Source organism: Aquarana catesbeiana, linkage group LG05 (genome assembly GCF_042186555.1).
Source record: "Aquarana catesbeiana isolate 2022-GZ linkage group LG05, ASM4218655v1, whole genome shotgun sequence".
Taxonomy (NCBI): Eukaryota; Metazoa; Chordata; class Amphibia; order Anura; family Ranidae; genus Aquarana; species Aquarana catesbeiana.
In genome coordinates, this window is record NC_133328.1 from 457,758,152 (window position 1) to 457,779,208 (window position 21,057).

Here is a 21,057-nt window from a genome sequence, read left to right on the forward strand (position 1 = left end):
TTTTCAGCTGTAAAAACGTTCTAATGCTAAAAAAATGCTGAAAAATGTGGCTTTTCGGTGATGAGTGTTTTTGAGCCATAAGCTTTTGTGGAAGTATAGTTTTGCTAATAAACGCAAATGCTAAAAAAAACCTAAAAATGCTAATAAAAAAACGCTAATGCTGTCGTTTCTATAACATCCTGTGTGCATAAGACCTAAGTATTTTCTATATATGTCCTAATGTTGGCAATCAAATATGTTGGGGTAAACGCCACCCTATTTATGTCCTGTATATAAATTAGTTCTTGTATTATAAATTTAGAAGTAGGTATTCAATTTTTTTTTTTTTAGAAACGATGGAAGCAAGGAGACGCTATTGCAGCAAGAATGCATATTAAGAAAATGTACACACGTGTATTTCACAGAATCTCCTAGTATCTGAGTGGTGCATGTGGAATGTTATAACCTTGATTTAAATGAGTGGATTTCAGGTTTTGTTACGATCTGGAAACAAATTAAAATCCTTTACAACAAAGTCAATTACATACAGTCAATACAGTTCAATACAGTCATGACTCTGATATAACCTGAAAGGTATTGGTACTTATCTCCTACATAGTTTGTGCTGCAGCACAATGCCTTATCTTTTGGCAAGGTGTTTTGACCAAGAAATCGTATGATTCTGTTTATAACACACAGGTACGATTGGGTACAAGATGGTGGCAAACTTCCTCTATAAACAAGCAGTTCATTGAATTGGTGCACAGAAAAGCATTGTATCGTAAACCAGAATACAGAAAATTCAAATGAAACACTGCAGTTTTCCTTTCCAGGCTCCTCACCATATCGGCACAGATTTGTTGGGCTCTGCCCACAAGGACAGCCCTCTTTGACACAGCTTAAAAGTTCTAGCCTCCCCTTCCTCTGTGTTCTAACCAATTAGTCCTGAAAAAAAACAACGTGAAGGGAAAATTGTGCTGACATGTGAAGTACCCAGAAAGAAAAAATAGTATGTAGTTAGAATTTTCTTTACTTTAGACACCTCCTCTTGTCAGCATAGATGGGAACTGAGTAGCATTAAAAAAATGCATGGGTGTCTACTGCAAAATTAGAAGACTTATTTCACAAATGTTTGTACAGTGGACAGAACTGTAGAACCAAATTCTCTGCGACCCAGTTGCCATGTCCATTTTGTAATGGTGAATGTATTTTTACCAAGATGCAGCCATTGCTTTTGTTAAATGTGCTGATTTTGAGGATGGGGAAACCTTTGCTTTGCAAGGCACCTGAATTTCTTTTGCTATCCAAGCTACTAGAGTTCTGAACAGGGCAGGATGTGCTTTTCATAGGCCCTGAAGGTCAAACAAACAGCCTATTTGACTTGTATAACAGCGTATATGACAAGAGTAAAGTAGCAGTTCTGCAGGTAGGAGATGTAGTGTTGTCTAGGAATATTTTTAGACTCTCGATAACTCTGCATAAGGTGTACCTTACAATCCCCACAGGCCTGTGAGATTAGCCCATTGAGACAATGATAAAAAAAGAAATGACAAAGTCTCGCTGAGCAAATCTAATCTTTATTCTCTGGTGTGAATATTTAAAGGGGGCTTTCAGAAACTACCACCCCTTGACCGTGTCATACAAATTATCCAATCAAATACAGAAATATTTTGACAAAATTGAAACCAAACAAACGCATCATTTCTGGGAAATCACGTGAACAGTACATGCAGCTGTCTGTAAAATAGAGTACAGGATAAAAAACAAAATGGAAGTTGATTATTGTAAAATGGATGTGGTTAAGCTAAATATTCCTTCAATCCCCTCTAAGATCATATAAGATGATCTCTACATTCTATCTAGTGTTCTAGTACTTCTTTGGGATTGTGGCATAGATTGCCTAATTCTAAATGTATGTCATGTAGGATAGAACCTTATCAGGAGATTGAATGCGTGCAATTATGCACATACAACACTTAAAGCAGAGGTAAAGAATCAGAGCAAGGATAAATATCATAGTAGTCAGGCACCTTGGCACTCGTGTTAGAGATCCAAGTACAGCATTCGTAGTCCTCAGTCATTTCACATAAACCTGTGAGAGCTGCACATGCTTTCTACAGCTAACTCATGTAGTTCCAACTGTTTTCTAATTGCTCTAGTTTCTATGTTTACCATAGCAATGTCATCTGAATTCCTCTCCATTATCTCATCCAATATATTTGAATAATTGTTCAACCTTTTCATCATGTTTATACCCCATCCTGTCCAAGAAGGAAACCATGCCCAGGCCATATCTTGTTTATGGAACAATTCCCTTTTGTACCGCTAGATTCGCACATGGAGATGTTAAATATTGACCTACTACAAATGGAGGAGTTAGTATGTGTCTCATTCCCTATATTAAAACACCAATCAGGGGAATGAGTTTTACCTGCTATTGGAAAGGTAACAGTGTTATTTATGTACAGAGTGGATATGTTAGTTAAGAAGACAGGAGGAGTCTCGTTGAGGAAGAAATATTTAAAGGTACAGCCGCCAAAAGGGGAATTTGGGCAGTGCTAGGATATAATTTGCTACATATCCAACATTCTTCATACCCTGATTTTTTTGAGCATAAGCATACTTACATTTTAGCAAAAGCATCTTATCAGTAAAACTATCTCCAATCTCTCTCTTTGTTCTAGCTTGTGTCACTGTAATGTTCTCGTGTGTGTGTGTGTTCCCACAGATACTTTCAATTGCACCCAAATCTTCAGGATGGTAGATACAGTTAGTGGTGATCCGGGGGGGGGCAGGGACACTATCAGAGAGATCAGGAGGCAAAATGCCTTGCCAGAAGTCTGTAGTGAAATAAGCGAGGTCATCTTCCCTGGCCGGACCTGCTTTCCCAGGAACTCCTCCTTCATCTGCTTGGACTTCTGCTTGAGGGCCTCCTTTATCCAAGGTCTCCTTCCTGCTCCTGGGGCTTTTGGGCAACCTTTTTTACTCGGCTGGCATGGATCCAGGACTGGAAGTTTTCCACTAGAATGGCTGTTCTGGTCACTGCAACCACTGTGGTATGACGTCCAAAGGGATACTCTTGCTGCGAGGTGCGAGCAACATTTCTCTCGACTGTATCCAATGTTTCAACCAGTTTTCTTACATATTCCTGTATTAAGTCTAAATCTCCTTTTTCTACCAATAAAGGTGCTCTGGCCCATGGGGTAGGGAAAGGTCTACCCATCAAAACTTCAAAAGGTGAATACCCTGTTTTGGAAGGGGTCATTCTTTTTCTGCCAGGACTGCTGGGAGGACCTTTTTCCAGTTGTCAAAGGTTCCTCCTGTGGCCTTTCTTATCTTGTGTTTTATTGTTCTGTTCATTCTTTCTACTATCCCTGAGCTTTGAGGGTGGTAGGGAATGTGGAACTTCCATTCTGTCTTGAGAGTTTTTACCAAGTCCTGGCAGACCCTGGCCATGAAAGCTGGACCATTGTCTGAGTTTATTTGAAGTGGGCATCCCCATCAAGAAATGATTTCCCGAGTGAGAATCCTCACTACTGTTTGCATCTTCTTTTGTGGTCACGAAAAGTTCGACCCATCTTGAGAATATAAAAATCTCTACTCAGAAGATCAGCCGTGACCTGTATACCTGTGTGGCCTATTCTGTGGTACTGTGAGATGAAGAGTGATGCACTTGCTGTTGATATACATGTTTTCCCCTCTTTGCAGAGAAGTCCAGTTTTTTGGATCTTTCTGCACACCCTTTTTATCCCAGTCCCTTAACTCATAATTTGATGCATAATCCTGGAGATCTGCCTGTGACTGTTCAAATGGGGATAGGTCAGGTATCAGCATAGCCATTTGGATGTCTGTTGTCTGTGAGATAGCAGCTTGTTTAGCAGCAAGGTCAGCCAGAGCATTTCCCCTGGCTCTCTGTCTGTTGGCCTGTATGTGCTCTGCAATGTACTATAGCCAGTGTTTTAGGTAGCTGGATAGCTTTTTAGCAGTAACATTACCAAAGAAGAATGTGAAATGTTCTTTCCATCTGCTGCCACAAAGCCACGCCTACTTCATATCACACCGAAGTCGTGTACCACGCCATACCCATACTTCGAGTCAGTGTAAATGTTTACAACCTGACCTTCAAAGAGCTGGCATGCTCTAGTGAGTGCAATTAATTTAGCAGCCTGTGCTGATTGATATGAGATAGGCTTGGCCTCAAGTATGACATCTGGAAGCTGCACAACTGCATACCCTGCATGGTATGTACTGTTCATTTGGCCTAGAGCAAGAACCATCCACAAAAACATTCTGTGTGTCTGGTAGTGCTGTGGAAGATAAATCAGACCTGGGTGATGTGTCTTGGTGAATGAGGTTAATGCAGTCATGTTGTGGCATGACCTCATCCTGTTCTTTTAATCCTAAAAGGGCGTTTAAAATTGGTGCTGGGCCTGCAGTGGGAGAAGCATATTTGATGTGCAATTTTGGATTGAACAGCAAAATCACCTCATATCCCTCTGAGCAGACAAGTGCTGTGTATGTACATTTTTCAACAGGATTGACACATTGTGGGTGGTGTGAAGTGTGGTGTCGTGTCCCAGAGTGACAGAAGTGGCCATCTCAACCACCACCGCACAGGACGCTAGAGTTCTGAGACACGTGAGCATGCCTTGAACCTGCACCAGGACCATCTTTGAGAAAAAAAAAATACAGGGCGCAGTCTCCCACCATGTTCCTGGGCCAGTACTCCCGCCATGGTTCTGCAATTTTCCCTGGCAAACAAGTTATACATTTTGCCATATTTCAGGGAGGCCGAGGCTCGGGCTGGTAACCATTGCACATTTCAACATGGCAAAAACATTTAACATTTCATCAGACCATTTTACAGTATCAGACATTTCAGAGAGGGTTGCTTGTCTCAATATATTGTCATAGAAAGAACAGTCAGGTATTCATTGGCGGCAGTAACCAATCATTCCAAGAAAGGTAAGCATGTCTTTTTTGGTAAGTGGGCGGGGCAAACCCACAAGAGCCACAGCTCTTTTTTTGACTGACTTTCCTAACTCCTGGAGACAGCACAAACCCTAGGTACTCAACCTCCTGTTTACACCATTGTAACTTTTTCTTAGACACTTTGTGACCACATACATGTATCCATTTCAATAAAGATAGGCTATCAGCTCGGCAGTCCTCCTCTGAAGAACTACAAATCAACAGATCATTAACATACTGCAACAGTACAGAACCATGAGGGGCAGTCCAAGGCCCGAGGGTGGCTTGGAGTACTATAGAATAGACCACAGGTGAGTCTATATAACTCTGCGGCATTCTACACCACATAAACTGATGACTGTGTTGGTCAATCGACACAGTAAAAACAAAGAGTGGCTATGTCTCCTTGTCTACAGGGACAGAGAAAAAGAAAATCCTTTAAATCAATCACAGTAAAATACTCTGCATCGTATGGTATGGTGGTAAGTATTGATGGCACATCAGGCACTATTGGGGCAATCGGTGCCACTAGGCTATTGATGGCCCTTATGTCTTGTACAAACCTATAGTCATCATTTGTCTTCTTTACTGGGTTGATGGGAGTATTGTAGGGCGAGACAATTTCCCATAAGATTCCTTTCTCCTCTTTTTCTCTTTATGTAACTCCGTCTTTGCCCTTGCCCCCTCCCTCTTTGTATAAAAGTTTCCCCTTTTGATTTCCTGAGAAATCATTTTGATAATGTGTCTGCACTGGTGTTTGTTTAGGAATGTCAAAACATCCTGCAGCATCCTTCTCTGTCAGCTTCTTCAGTTACAGTGCCTGTAGCCCAATCTGATATTTGCTGTCTTACTGTAAGTGCATGTTTAAGGCCAAGGTTGCTGAGGTATGTCTGTATTAAGAAACTGTGCATGTTATACTGAACCAATCCTGCCTCTTGTGTCCAAACGTCTATACATTTTTTTCAGAATTCTAACAGATTCTGCTGACTTTTGCTTGCAAGCTGGTAAAAAAAAAATAAAAAAAATGTTGCTGTGTGTCTTCATGTGATGAGGTCCTTATCTGGTTGTGGAATGTAAGGGGGAGGAGGCGGGGCACACAGTAAAAGCATAGAGAAGGTTGATTTAACCCTTAAATTTACCATCCTATGACTCTACTAAACCCATTGTGGACAATGTTTGGGCTAGGATGCTATAGGGAGCCTCGGTCCAGCCGGGGGATCTCCACAGCATGCATTTTTATTTTCATCTTTATTTTTCTTTCTAAACATTCAAAATTTTTGTAAATAATAAGTCTCTCTCTTTTTTTTTTTTTTTTTTTTTTTTTTTGCAAAATGCCAATAAGCACTTCTTATGGCTAGAGGTTCCCCTTATCATAAACAAACTTTGTATGTTATTACTTTTCCTATTCCTATATTAGCACTTGAACCCTGTTGGCAAAAAGCCAAATGTCCAAATTTTGCAACTGACTTCCCCTTCGCAAAAAATGTCAGTAGCAAAAAGAATTATTCAAATAGCATGTTTTAATTAAGTTAGCCTCACCAATTTACAGTGGCTTGTGAAAGTATTCGGCCCCCTTGAACTTTTCAACCTTTTGCCACATTTCAGGCTTCAAACATAAAGATATAAAATTTTTATTTTTTGTGAAGAATCACCAACAAGTGGGACACAATTGTGAAGTGGAACGAAATCTTTTGGATTTTTGAAACTTTTTTAACTAATAAAAAAAATGAAAAGTGGGGCGTGCAAAATTATTCGGCCCCCTTGCGTTAATACTTTGTAGAGCCACCTTTTGCTGCGATTACAGCTGCAAGTCGCTTGGGGTATGTCTCTATCAGTTTTGCACATCGAGAGACTGAAATTCTTGCCCATTCTTCCTTGCAAAACAGCTCGAGCTCAGTGAGGTTGGATGGAGAGCGTTTGTAAACAGCAGTTTTCAGCTCTTTCCACAGATTCTCGATTGGATTCAGGTCTGGACTTTGACTTGGCCATTCTAACACCTGGATACGTTTATTTGTGAACCATTCCTTTGTAGATTTTGCTGTATGTTTGGGATCATTGTCTTGTTGGAAGATAAATCTCCGTCCCAGTTTCAGGTCTTTTGCAGACTCCAACAGGTTTTCATCCAGAATGGTCCTGTATTTGGCTGCATCCATCTTCCCTTCAATTTTAACCATCTTCCCTGTCCCTGCTGAAGAAAAGCAGGCCCAAACCATGATGCTGCCACCACCATGTTTGACAGTGGGGATGGTGTGTTGAGTGTGATGAGCTGTGTTGCTTTTACGCCAAACATATCGTTTTGCATTGTGGCAAAAATGTTCGATTTTGGTTTCATCGGACCAGAGCACCTTCTTCCACATGTTTGGTGTGTCTCCCAGGTGGCTTGTGGCAAACTTTAGACGAGACTTTTTATGGATATCTTTGAGAAATGGCTTTCTTCTTGCCACTCTTCCATAAAGGCCAGATTTGTGCAGTGTACGACTGATTGTTGTCCTATGGACAGACTCTCCCACCTCAGCTGTAGTTCTCTGCAGTTCATCCAGAGTGATCATGGGCCTCTTGGCTGCATCTCTGATCAGTCTTCTCCTTGTCTGAGCTGAAAGTTTAGAGGGACAGCCAGGTCTTGGTAGATTTGCAGTGGTCTGATACTCCTTCCATTTCAAAATGATCGCTTGCACAGTGCTCCTTGGGATGTTTAAAGCTTGGGAAATCTTTTTGTATCCAAATCCGGCTTTAAACTTCTCCACAACAGTATTACGTACCTGCCTGGTGTGTTCCTTGGTCTTCATGATGCTCTCTGCGCTTTCAACAGAACCCTGGGACTATCACAGAGCAGGTGCATTTATACAGAGACTTGATTACACACAGGTGGATTCTATTTATCACCATCAGTCATTTAGGACCACATTGGATCATTCAGAGATCCTCGCTGAACTTCTGGAGTGAGTTTGCTGCACTGAAAGTAAAGGGGCCGAATAATTTTGCACGCACCACTTTTCAGTTTTTTAATTGCTAAAAAAGTTTAAAATATCCAATAGATTTCGTTCCACTTCACAATTGTGTCCCACTTGTTGGTGATTCTTCACAAAAAATAAACATTTTATATCTTTGTTTGAAGCCTGAAATGTGGCAAAAGGTTGAAAGTTCAAGGGGGCCGAATACTTTCGCAAGCCACTGTATGTATTACCTTAAGAAAGTGCTATTAACGCTCTACCCATATTTTAATTGGTAAAAACGTCCCTAATGTCACAATACTTCAAAGACCTGGGATAGATTTGATAAGTCTCCCCTGCTCTTCGAATAAGTGACATTACTCCCTTCACTGTCAACCCTTCTTAAAACACAAATTTGTTATGTAAATTAAACCTTAAAACTTGAACCCTTGGTTTACCTTCTCTAAATAAGGGTCCCTTTCCTAATTTAGAATGATACCCTCCTGGGACACTGGCGACAAGATATGGCCGAGGACCAGTATAACAGAATAACAAACCAGTAATACAATCAGGACACTTTAGAGACATTTGTTAGTACATAAGAAGAAATTAACCTGGATACTCACCAATCCAGGGTTCCGTATAAACTCTAAAATTCTTATTCAGCTCTATACAGATAAATCAGCAGAAACTAAACACCAATAAACCTTAAAACAATAATTCCGGTATAAGACTTAGTTCTGTCAGACCATAAAATATATAATAATATACAATATTTTAGTTCTCTTTTTAGTTCTTTCCCTAAAATAACACTGAACGTCTGATTACTGCAAGGAAAAGAAAAATATTTTTACTCACTGAATCAATGCCAGAGTCAAAGCATTCATATATAAATCATTAAAAAATAAACAGTGCAGTGGAAAAGGTGTCATCTTACCTTATGACACCCGACAAATTCCACACCGACAAACATTACAAATCATCTTATGACAGCTAGCTATGCAACAGGAAGATAAAGCAAAGAGATCGGGTTTTGTCTGGCACACCTTATCAGACTTTTTCTTATAATTACAGTACTGTATAAATCAACCTCTCACGGAGGTTTTCTTTACTGTTTACCCGAAACAGTCCCTGCAGTCTTATTCTATGGACTTCTCCTTAAAGTCCTTAAAACCCGCCCAGGGTTTTTTATTGCTTCTCAGAGCAGTTTCTTTGGAGCCCACCCAGGGCTTATCTTACTGCTTCTCAGAGCAGTTTATTTGAAGCCCACCCAGGGCTTGTCTATCGAAGTCTAAAAAATTAATGACAGGTCCCTTAAAAGGAATCGATCTCTAAATAAATCACGGCAAGAGAAAAATAGATATAAATCTAGATCACCGGACGTATTATGATCAATTTCCTCCCCATCTGAAAGGAGATGTAGGTTGTCTAGGGATATTTTTAGACCCTCGATAACTCTGCATAAGGTGTACCTTACAATCCCCACAGGCCTGTGAGATTAGCCCATTGAGACAATGATAAAAAAAAGAAATGACAAAGTCTCGCTGAGCAAATCTAATCTTTATTCTCTGGTGTGAATATTTAAAGGGGGCTTTCAGAAACTACCACCCCTTGACCGTGTCATACAAATTATCCAATCAAATACAGAAACATTTTATGACAAAAGTGAAACCAAACAAACGCATCATTTCTGGGAAATCACGTGCTTTCCAAGAAATGGAAAGTAAGGAAAGATAAGAAGAATAATGAACAGTACATGCAGCTGTCTGTAAAATAGAGTACAGGATAAAAAACAAAATGGAAGTTGATTATTGTAAAATGGATGTGGTTAAGCTAAATATCCCTTCAGGTTGAAATAAGCCAGACCATATCCAAATTATGCCAGAGTATTCTCCTCTTTAATTTCGTCTGTGAAAAACACCGGTAGGGTCTGTTCCTTATCCAAATGGAATTTTGATACAATCTTTGGAAGAAACTCTCAATGGAAGACCTCTACCTTTTTGATGAGGATAACACGATATTACTCTTTTGTACTAATAGCTGGTAGTTCTGAAACGCTTGTTGCCAAAGTAACTGCTATAAGTAAAAGTCCACAAAGAGATGGGAACTAATGGTTTTAAATGGTCTCTGTCATGGCTTGAAGGACAAGTGGGGATAGTTCAGCTTTGGATAGGTCCTTTGGAGACTTCAAAGGTTAAGTTCACTTTTTTACATAAGCTGACCCGTGACGCAAGAGACCCAAAACACACTGGGGTTGATTTACTAAATCTGGAGGGTGCAACACAACTGTGCTGTTTTTAAAAATATTGTTGACCGCAATACGTATATATATACATTGCGGTTCGCAAGTGGTTTACGGGGATTGTAGCTGAAGATAACAGCCATAACCCCAGTATTTTTTTTTTTATCAGCCAGCGGCTGGCTTTCTCTTAAAAGTGTTCCGAGCTTTACATACTTACAAAAGCAGCGGGAGAGGGCTCTCCCCAAACCCCCCCCCCCCCCCCCCCCCGCTAGCCAGTGTTTCTCGGATTTCCTGTTTCCACTGGCTCACCAGAGAAACAATCCAACGGCGTGGCAATAAAAGACTAGATTGCCTCTATGGCTTCGGAGGAATGGAGTAACATCACTTCTGGTCCAGGGTGGGAGTAAACACTTTTTTTTTTTTTTTTTTAAGCAACAGAGCTAAAACAAATTTTTATTTTTGTTTCTATCTTGCTTTTGGAAGGTAAAGAAGAGATTTGGAGTCTTTTTGACCCCAGATCTCTCCATAAAGAGGACCTGTCATCCTTATTTCTATTACAAGGGATATAAAAAAAAATATGCTAAAAAAAATGTTATTGATTGAGTTTATTTATAATAGCTGCTGCTGTGCATTGAACCTACTGATCCATTTGAGCGCTTGGATCGGTGACATTTCTTTGTTAACTGATAACTTTATCTATTACAAGGGATGTTTACAAAATTTAAAGGAACAGTGTAAAAATGAGAAATAAAACAAACATGGAAAAAATTTAAAATGCACCCATCCCTCCTGCCCACGCGCAGAATCGAAAGCATATGTAAGTCACGCACGCAGATGTAAACTGTGTTCGTACCACACGTGGGGTATCGCTGCGAATGTTGGAGCAAGAGCAATAATTCTAGTGCTAGACCTCCTCTGTAACTCTAAACAGATAACCTGTAAAGGTATTTAAAGCGTCAGTTTTTACATACCGTAGTTTGTCGCCATTTCATGAGCGTGCACAATTTTAAAGCGTGACATGTTGGGTATCCATTTTCTCAGCATAATCTCATATTTCATATTATTAAAAAAAATGGGGTATATATGGTTTTTGTTTTTTTTAATTCATTAAAATGTAAAAAAAAAACTTGCGTTTTAAAAAATACTGATTTTAAACCTGTAAACTGCCAGAAAAAGCTTGGTCTTCAATCGGTTAATGCAAATGCCCTACCTGTAAGTCTTTTCTGTCACTCGTGAAGCCTGGCCAAAATACTCCCAATGTTTACATTCCTTTGACCTGGCATTCAATGCCCAGTGTATACCTGTTACAATGCTGAAACTGTGACTTTGATAGTTTTATATGATAGTCCAAGATCTACAGCAGTTTAGAGAAAGTCCAGGCCACTGGTGGGGAAGGATCCCTCAGATTTTTCATCTTTTATTTAGCAAAGCATACATAAAATAAGTATTGAACTCATCACTATTTTTGTAGGTAAATATAATTCTAAAGGTGCTATTTACATGAAAATTTTTATCACATGTCGGTAACAACCCATACATACGAATAAACTAAACCAAATAGGTTCAGAAATGAAGTTCTGTGTAATAAAATGGAATGATACCAGTACAACATATTAAACACATGAAGAAAGGGAGCTGCAAAAAGGCATGGGAAGCCAAGACACCAGCTGAAATCTATCAGTAATTGGAAACAATCCTGACCCTTGTCAGTGCAAATTATTATCAGCTGGTTCAGTCTCAACTGATGGCCTATAATAAGGTGTTTCTTTACCAAGGTGTCACACAAGAAACCTCTCACGATGGGTAAAAGCAAGGAGAGCTCTCAAGACCTACACAACCTTATTGTTGTAAAACATACTGATAGCATTGGTTGCAGAATGATTTCTAAACTTCTGAATGTTCCAGATTTTACTTGCCATTGCTGGCACAATACTCAATATTCTATATTTGCTCAATGGCTGGGGGCCTTTCAGTGTGGGCCTGTTGTTTCCGGGTGGATACCAGGATTATTCAAGTTCAGCATTACAATGGGATGTAAGTTTGCGGACTTGACCATCTCTCTCTTCTATATAAACCTCTTTACATATACTATTTTCCATATCATGGGCCTTTGTTTTAGAACACCTTTTATTACTTTCAGACATTCAGCATCTGCTCCTGATGAGTCGGTTTACTGACGAAATGCACCAAGATTTTGATAATGTAACCCCTCGCACTCCCATCAATATTTTTACAATATTTTTTATGAATTTAACTGTATATTACTAGTTCTATTTCATCATACCTATGAAATATGTACAATTGTTCCTCTGTTATGGTAATCATGTTTTGCATCCTGTTTATATGTATGCTATGTACTTTCCAAGATGTCTGCATATGCATTGAGCAATTATTTGTCATATACAACGTTACAGAATTTGACATTCATGTATAATAAATTCTTACTCTCACGCTGTGCTTGAGCCTGCCTCATTTAAAGTCCCATAGTCTTATTATTTTTTAAATCTGAATGTTTCAGTGCGCACTGTTGGGGCCATAATCTGGAAGTGGAAAGAACATCATTTCACCATAAACCAGCCACGACTAAGATGCTCCTCCCAAGATTTCTGACAGGGTTGAAAAGAATTAGAAGAGTTGTTCAAGAGCCAAAGACCACTTGTGGAGAGCTTCAGAAAGACCTGGTATTAGCAGGTGTGACTATTTCAAAGAAAACAATAGGGGTAATGCACTTAACCGCCATGGCCTGTATGCACGCTCTCCACGCAAGGCTCCAATGCTGAAGAAAAAGCATGTTCAAGCTTGTTTAAAGTTTGCTGCACAACATTTAGACAAGTCTGTGAAATACTGGGAGAATTATGCATTAAGTTTGGAGGTCAAATGGCACTGCACATCACACCAAAAACACCATACCAAGAGTGAAGTTTGGACATATCATGGTGTGGGGCTGGCAAACTTCATATCATTGAAGGAAAGATGAATGCAAAAATGTACCAAAGACATTCTTGATAAAAAAATCTGCTGCAATCTACCAAGATGATGACCTTTCAGCAAGACAATGATCACAAAGACAAGGAAACTCTCAATTGGTTTCAAAGAAAGAAAAAGCTGCTAGACTAGCCCAACCAAACACCTGACTTGCATCCAATAGAAAATCTATGGAAAGAACTAAAGATCAGAGTTCATAGAAGAGGCCCACAGAACCTTCAAGATTTGAGTGAAAGAATGGGCCAAAAATCACACCTGAGCAATGCATGCAACTATTTTCTCCATACAGGAGGCATCTTGAAGCTGTCATTACCAACAAAGCATTTTGTACTAGGTACTAAATTTCAGTTAGCGTGTTCAATACTTTTTTCCTGTGTCTTTCCATTTTATCACACATAACTTAATTTCTGAACTTCTTCGTTTTGGTTCCTTTGTATGTATGGATTGTTAGTGACGTGGTGAAAATGTAATGTCAATTGCACCTTTTAGAAATGTATTTACCTAGAAAAATGGTGACGTGTTCAATTTTTATTTTACCCGCTGTATAAACTTGTCTCAAATTTTAACATAAGTAGTTTGTTTTCTTGATTGCAGGATTGTCTTAATGATCACCTATGACAGGCCTGCTTGTTTCAGTTTCAGTTTTTGCCACTCAATCACCAAGCCACAAGAGTCAATCTCTCTGGAGAGGGATGCAAGATGGGTCCCTGCTCTAGCAAGTCATGGCTTGACAGTAAGATGATATATCTTTGATGCAAAGGCTCCAAAGAAGGGGGAACCTAGTTCCACTAGACCACAGAGGAATTGCCACTTTCACTGCTACGCCTTCTTCCCTTCCCAACAGAATTACAGGGAAGGGGGGAAAACACACACCAGAGGAAACCACCATGATTGAATTAGGGCATCTGCTGCAAGAAAGACAGAGGGCATTGTGCTGAGAAGCCATAAGGTCCACAAATGGGACCCCCCCACACACACTTTTAAGATCTCCTGGAGGTAAAGGGGGTTCCATAAGTGACCACTCCTGGAGCTCTGAAAACCTGCAGATTAGATTTTCCACCAAGATATTCTGAAGTCCTGGTATATACATCACTCTCAGATCTGAAGTTTGGTTTCTTCTAACAGTAGGGCCTGAAGTTTTGTTCCTCCTGGATTATGTTGAACAGCTGAGGAACTGTCAATTCTCAGTTTCCCCTTCCATGTAAGGAGGTTTGCAGGGTATGAATGCTTCAAATATGATCATGAGTTTCAGTATCTTCAAGAATGTTATCACTGGAGGGAACGGCCTTCCCTGGAATACCTCTCCCTGACCCCTCAGCCCTGGAGACTGGCATCAGAAGTAACAACGTTCCATTCTCCAGGACTAGGGGGCATGCCACATGAAAGATTCTACTTTGACAGCCACTACTGCAGACTGCTCTTGACCCTTCTGGATATTCATATTATTTGCTTGAGGTCTTCCTTGCCCCACTGGTTGGGAAATGCTATCTGAAAAGCCTGTCTTTGCCAACAGGTCCGTGTGGATTGAAGGTGAAAAAAATCCCAAGGACTGGAGAAACCGACAGGCTAATAGAAATGACACCATCACAAAGGTCATTCACTGTTGAATTAGTTATCTTAGATCCAGAAGTTGGCATTTCCAAACTGTGATATTAAAAAACATCCCAAAGTACTGATTGGTTTGCAAGGAGTGTTTGCACTATCATTAACCACATGAAAATCTTCAGCATAAAATCCCTGGTCTCTGCTTCGTGGAGACCCTGCCACTAGCGGAAGGTCATCTGAATCGCGTGTCAAACACAAACCACGCAGGCCATTTCATGTGGAAATACCACCCAAGGTTTTTTTTTCAGAATGTGGCGTTACACTGTTCGTTCACCTCTAGCACTCCAATCCCTGGTTAAACACAGAAGCCTTCTGTAGTTACGAGGACACAGCTTTCCTCTTGGCAGCTCTCACAGATCCCTGCCTGCTTTGCACTCATGATGGGGACAAGGGGATTACAGGTGCAGGGTGGGATGGGGCATCACGTGGTAAGCTGCACTGTGATCCCCATGCGATGCTCTTCTGAAGTTGGCTGCTAAATGTGCTAATCAGTATAGGAGCCTCTTTTTCTGTGGATCTTTTTTGTTTTTTTAATTATGTATGGACTTACTTATTCAGTCCTCCAGGCGGTTCTTCAGTTGTCCTTTCTATGAAGTTCTCACTATTCTGGGCTCTTCCCCTGTGCATGCTTTTTCTGTTATGCTTTTTTACATAGTACCTTTTGATTACAATTGGTGCTTTGCCACCTCCTCTAGAGGTTTTTTCAGTGTTCGTACAGTGTGAGGGAATATGACGTCATCACGGTGCTAGCACTGCACACACTTGTGGAAGATACAACGGCCATTTTTTTTTTATCATCCAGCTGGTTAGCTACTTAATGGGCAGTAAAATGTTTAAAGCCATGGTGGTTCTCCTATTGCTTGGTACTTGCTCTCTGTTACCCTGCTGCCCTCTGCAGACATGGAATCCTTCCAAGGTGGACCTCTATCCTTTGATCTTCTAAGGGCTGATGGTATTTGGGGCGCAGTTTATCATTTATGCATATTTAGGGTTCCATAGGGTTTTAGCTGTTGGGCTCGTGTAAGGTCAAACTTTGTAGAACCACCTTTCGCTGCAATTACAGTTGTCAGTCTTTTTGGGGATGTCTGTAGCAGCTTTGCACAGCTATAGAGTGACATTCTTCTTTGCTAAATAGCTCAAACTCTGTCCGATTGCATGGAGAGCGTCTCTGAACAGCAATTTTCAAGTCTTGCCATAGATTCTCAATTGGATTTAGGTCTGAACTTTGGCTGGGCCATTCTAACACATGAATATGCTTTGATCTAAACTTTTCCATTGTAGCGCTGTCTGTATGTTTAGGGTCATTGTTCTGCTGGAAGGTAAACCTCCGCCCCAGTCTCAAGTCTTTTGCAGACTCTAACAGGTTTTCTTCTAAGATTGACAGAACAATTCTCCTGTGCCTGGGTGGTAGGTGTATGGATGTGTAGTGCAGACAACTCTTTTCAATGACAACAGCCTTGCTGCCCTCCTGCGGACAACCCTTGGAACTGGAAAATATTTAGAAAAAGGAGGGCGCACCGACCTAGTGCATTACCAAAATTTTTATTTGGAATAAATTCAATTTATTTTTGGTAATGCACTAGGTCGGTGTGCCTTCTTTTTTCTAAATATTTTATTTTAAGATCTTCCAGTATTTGGCTCCATCCATCAACTCTGACCAGCTTCCCTGTCGCTACTGAAGAAAAGCATCCCTGCAACATGATGCTGCCACCGCCATATGACCACCTTCCCACTCTATCCTAAACTCCCTAACCCACATCTTCAACCTTTCCTTCCCCACTCAAACATGCACTGGTTACCCCCATACTTAAAAAACCCTCACTAGTCCCCACCTGTTTGAATAACTTAAGACCTATCTCCCTGCTCCCATTTGCCTCCAAGCTCATTGAACTCCTTGTCCATGACTGAATGAGTTGCTACCTCAGAGACAACAACCTTGTCAACCCCCTACAGTCCGACTTCCGTCCACAACATTCCACTGAAACTGCCCTACTAAAATTCACCGATGACCTTCTAACTGCTAAAACCAATGGCCATTATTTCATACTCTTAGACCTCTCTGCTGCCTTTGACACAGTTGACCACCTGCTCCTCCTCAGCAAACTGCACTCTCTTGGCCTCTGTGAGTCTGCTTTATCCTGGTTCTCCTACCTATCTTGGCACACTTTCAGTGTCACAACTCCATCTCCTCCGCTCCTCTTCCTCCTCTGTTGGGGGTACCCCAAGGCTCTGTCCTTGGGCCCCTCCTATTCTCGCTCTATACCTCTTCCCTGGGCCAGTTGATAACCTCCCATGGCTTCCAATACTGCCTCTACGCCAATGATACCCAGATCTATCTCTCCACTCCTCAAATCACCCCCTTGATCTCCTCACGGATCTCATACTTACTGAATGACATCAGTATGGATGTCACACCACTTTCTCAAACTCAATCTTTCTAAAACTGAGCTTGTTATATTTCCTCCTTCCCGGTCCCCCCCCCCCCGACTTTACCATTAAGATCAACAGCACAACCATTGGTCCCTCCACACATGCCAGGGAGTTGGGTGTAATCCTTGACTCTGACCTCTCCTTCAGCCCCCACCTCCAATCACTGGCTAAATCCTGCTGCCTTAACCTCCGCAACATGCTGCTAGAGGTGCACCAGATGGAAATTTTGCTAATACATTTAGCAGTGTGTTTAAGTAAGAGATTGCAGATAACAAGTAATGATTAGAGACTGAGGACATGATACAAGAGATGGTCAGAGACTGCATTTTTCTTGAGCTTTTCTTGCACTAAGACCCCTTTCACACTGAGGCCTTTCTCAGGCGCTTTTGGGCTAAAAATAGCGCCTGAAAAATAGCTCGCCTGCAGTCTCAGTGTGAAAGCCCGAGTGCTTTCACACTGAGGTGATGCGCTGGCAGGATGTTAAAAAAAAACTCTTGCAAGCAGCATCTTTGGAGTAGTGTATACACTGCTCCTGCCCATTGAAATGAATGGGCAGCGCCACCGAACCTCCAGCAAAGTGCTGCTGCAGTGGCGCTTTGCAGGTTGTTTTAACCCTTTTTCGGCTGCTATTGGGGATTAAAAGTGCCCCGCTAGAGGCCAAAAACCTCCACAAAAATTACAGTAATGCGCCACTATTTTTAGTTTTACCATCAATGCCCGCTACAGTGTGCAAGCAGCCTTAAGATGCCAATAATAGTCAACAATAAGCTAATATTAATTTAAATTGATGATATTAATTAAAAAGTCAAATATAATACAATTATATATAAAAATATTTCTTAAAAACTGTCATTTGTCTTACCAAAATTTCCATTTGGTGCACTATATAACACACACAATATATTCTGTTAGGTAAGGGGCTGCACCTAGAGCAGGGATATGCAATTAGCAGACCTCCAGCTGTTGCAGAACTACAAGTCCCATGAGGCATAGCAAGACTCTGACATCCACAAGCATGACACCCAGAGGCAGAGGCATGATGGGACTTGTAGTTTTGCAACAGCTGGAGGTCCGCTAATTGCATATCCCTGACCTAGAGGTATGTTTCTACAGCAAGTGGGTACTTCCTAAAGGGATATTTTCTTGTGCTTCCCCTAGCCTGCACTGCACCTGCAGAACATATGGGTCTTAGGACAGGACAGGATATAGACAACGTCACTTGTTTTACTCCCAGTCTGCCGTCAGAGCATATCATTCCTCAAGAAAATCTGGTTCACCCCATAGCAATTCATAACCATGAAAAAGGCTGCTGGGCCTGAAGAAAAAAGGCCCTGCCCAACAAGATCATATGTAAATTCTGTTTTTCAGAAGGTTCCAGGGACAGAGAGACAGGAGGCAATGGCAGTGATGAAGTGGATGATATAAGACTTGATCAAGTAATTAGCTGTATCCCAGGAGATGCTGGATCTTTCATCAACAGGAAAGCTAACCATTGCAGCCTCACACCAGAGACAGTCGGAAGCAAGTTCTGAGGAAGAGGAGGATGTTTTGCAGGTGTCCACATCTTTTGATAATCATACCTTTTATCATGGTGGTTAGGGAGGCCATTCAGGAAGAAGACGCTATACAGCCTGTGGTGAAATCTAAGATGTTCCTCATCTCAGGAAGACTACCACATTTTCATTAATGGAGGAAATTAGAGGCCTAGAGACTCTAAAGAATGGAAGGTCAATAAGAGTTTGTGGCACAGAATCACTTTCACGAGTTATACCCTTATTACTATATAGAGCCAGAAGCCTTGACAACAGCTCAAATTGGTAGAGGTGTCCTGGCTTCTGCTTCTTGTGTGTTAATTATTTCCCAGGTGTGCTGTCATTGAGCTGTCAGGGAAAACTGAAAATTGAATGTCAAATACATAGCACAATTTTTCTTTCCTGGCGAGCTCCATGACAGCACATTTCCCCACCCAATCCAAGGAGTCTAGCTATGCAACACTGGGCTGGGGTGGGCTGAAATTTATAGCTTTGAATCTGTCAGTGTAGAGGTGAGTGGGACCTACCCAGGTGTGCTGCCATAATGCTTGTTTGGAAAGGAATTGCGGTAAGTAGTTGACATTCAATTTTCTGATTCAGACACACAGCCCTTTGATTCTTTTCTAGTTGTAGGTGCTTCTGTTATGAGGTTAAACGACCCTCAGACAAGATGTGTAGCTCAGCTACATACAGTTTATACCGCACATCCAGCAGCCGCACGTGTTAGTGAGGGATATACACTATATTGTAAAAAGTATAGGGACACCTGCCTTTACACGCACATGAACTTTAATTCATCCCATGTGTGTTCTATCGGGTGAGGTCAAGACTCTGTGCAGGCCAGTCAAGTTCCTCCACCCCAAACGAGCTCAGCCATGTCTTTATGGACCTTGCTTTGTGCACTGGTGTGCAGTCTTGTTGGAGCAGGAAGGGGCCATCCCCAAACTGTTCCCACAAAGTTGGGAGCATGAAATTGTCCAAAATGTCTTGGTATGCTGATGTTTTAACAGTTCCCCTACACTGGAACTAAGGTGCCAAGCCCAACCCCTGAAAAACAATCCCACACCATAATCCCCCCCCCCCTCCACCAAATGATTTGGACCAGTGCACAAAGCAAGGTCCATAAAGACATGGATGAGTGAGTTTGGGGTGGAAGAACTTGACTGGCCTTCACAGAGTCCTGACCTCAACCCGATAGAACACCTTTGAGATGAATTAAAATGGCGACTGCAAGCCAGGCCTTCTTGTCCAACATCGGTGCCTGACCTCACAAATATGCTTCTGGAAGAATGGTCAAACAACCCCCTATCAAAATACAACGTCCTGGCGGTGGCAGAATTCCTCCATCCTCCAAAAAAAAAAAAAAAAAAAAAAAAATATGAACCATCTATTTCCAGCTTTCAGCTTCTTTCATTGACCACTCATACAGAGGCGAGCATAACCGTAACACTGTTCTTTATACAATGTTGGTTGACTTTTGTAAAACACAAGATAAAATGTCCAGTAGATAGTCCAGTCCAAGCATGTGGTATCTCCATGGCAGGCTCAGCACACACGCGGTGTGTGAGAAACATCCGATTAAATTGACAACTTTGTGTAATAAAAGTTGTTTCTGCATTTTCCAAAAACTTACGGCAAAAAAAAAAAATAAATCTTTAAAACCACTCATTATGTCTCTTAAAAAAATAAAAATGAAGAGGGGCGGTTTTTTGGGACTTTAGATGAGGCATGCAGCCGGGAAGGTAACACAACAAATTAATAATGGTGAGAAAATGGATACACCATGCATGCGACCACATCGTATTGCATAAAAACAGGTTGTAAACAGTAGATTAAAATAAATCATGGAGACTTTATTTCATAGTGATATACATAGAAAAAACATCATAAAACAGCATGATAGCATAGCCGCTTGTTATAGTCATAATGGTACCATAGTAAAAAATCATCAGACACTTTATTGCATGTGACTGCATCATAGTAACAATAGTGTCTGGTGATTGGACCACATCAATGACCAAATAGCTTGCGTGTAATAACATATATACAGAATAGTATAATAAAGCATATGAGTAAAAGTTCCATAAATCTGATCATAATAACATAGTAACCTAGCAAAATAGCAGCACGATGTGAATCGCAATGGTGAAGTAAAAAACTCAAACTTATAGTTGTGTGTCTTCACTGTAACATAGTAACCGTGGGTGGGATCCAAACGGCATAATTTAGTAGAAGTATACATAGGTTATTGGTGTGAATAGCATCTAAAAGCTCGATGCGTTTCATGGATCTTTCCAATCTTCAGGAGCAGATGCGATATAGCTATCTATAAAAATGTATAAGGAGATTTTAGGGACTGACCCCAGGACATGCATGAAAAATT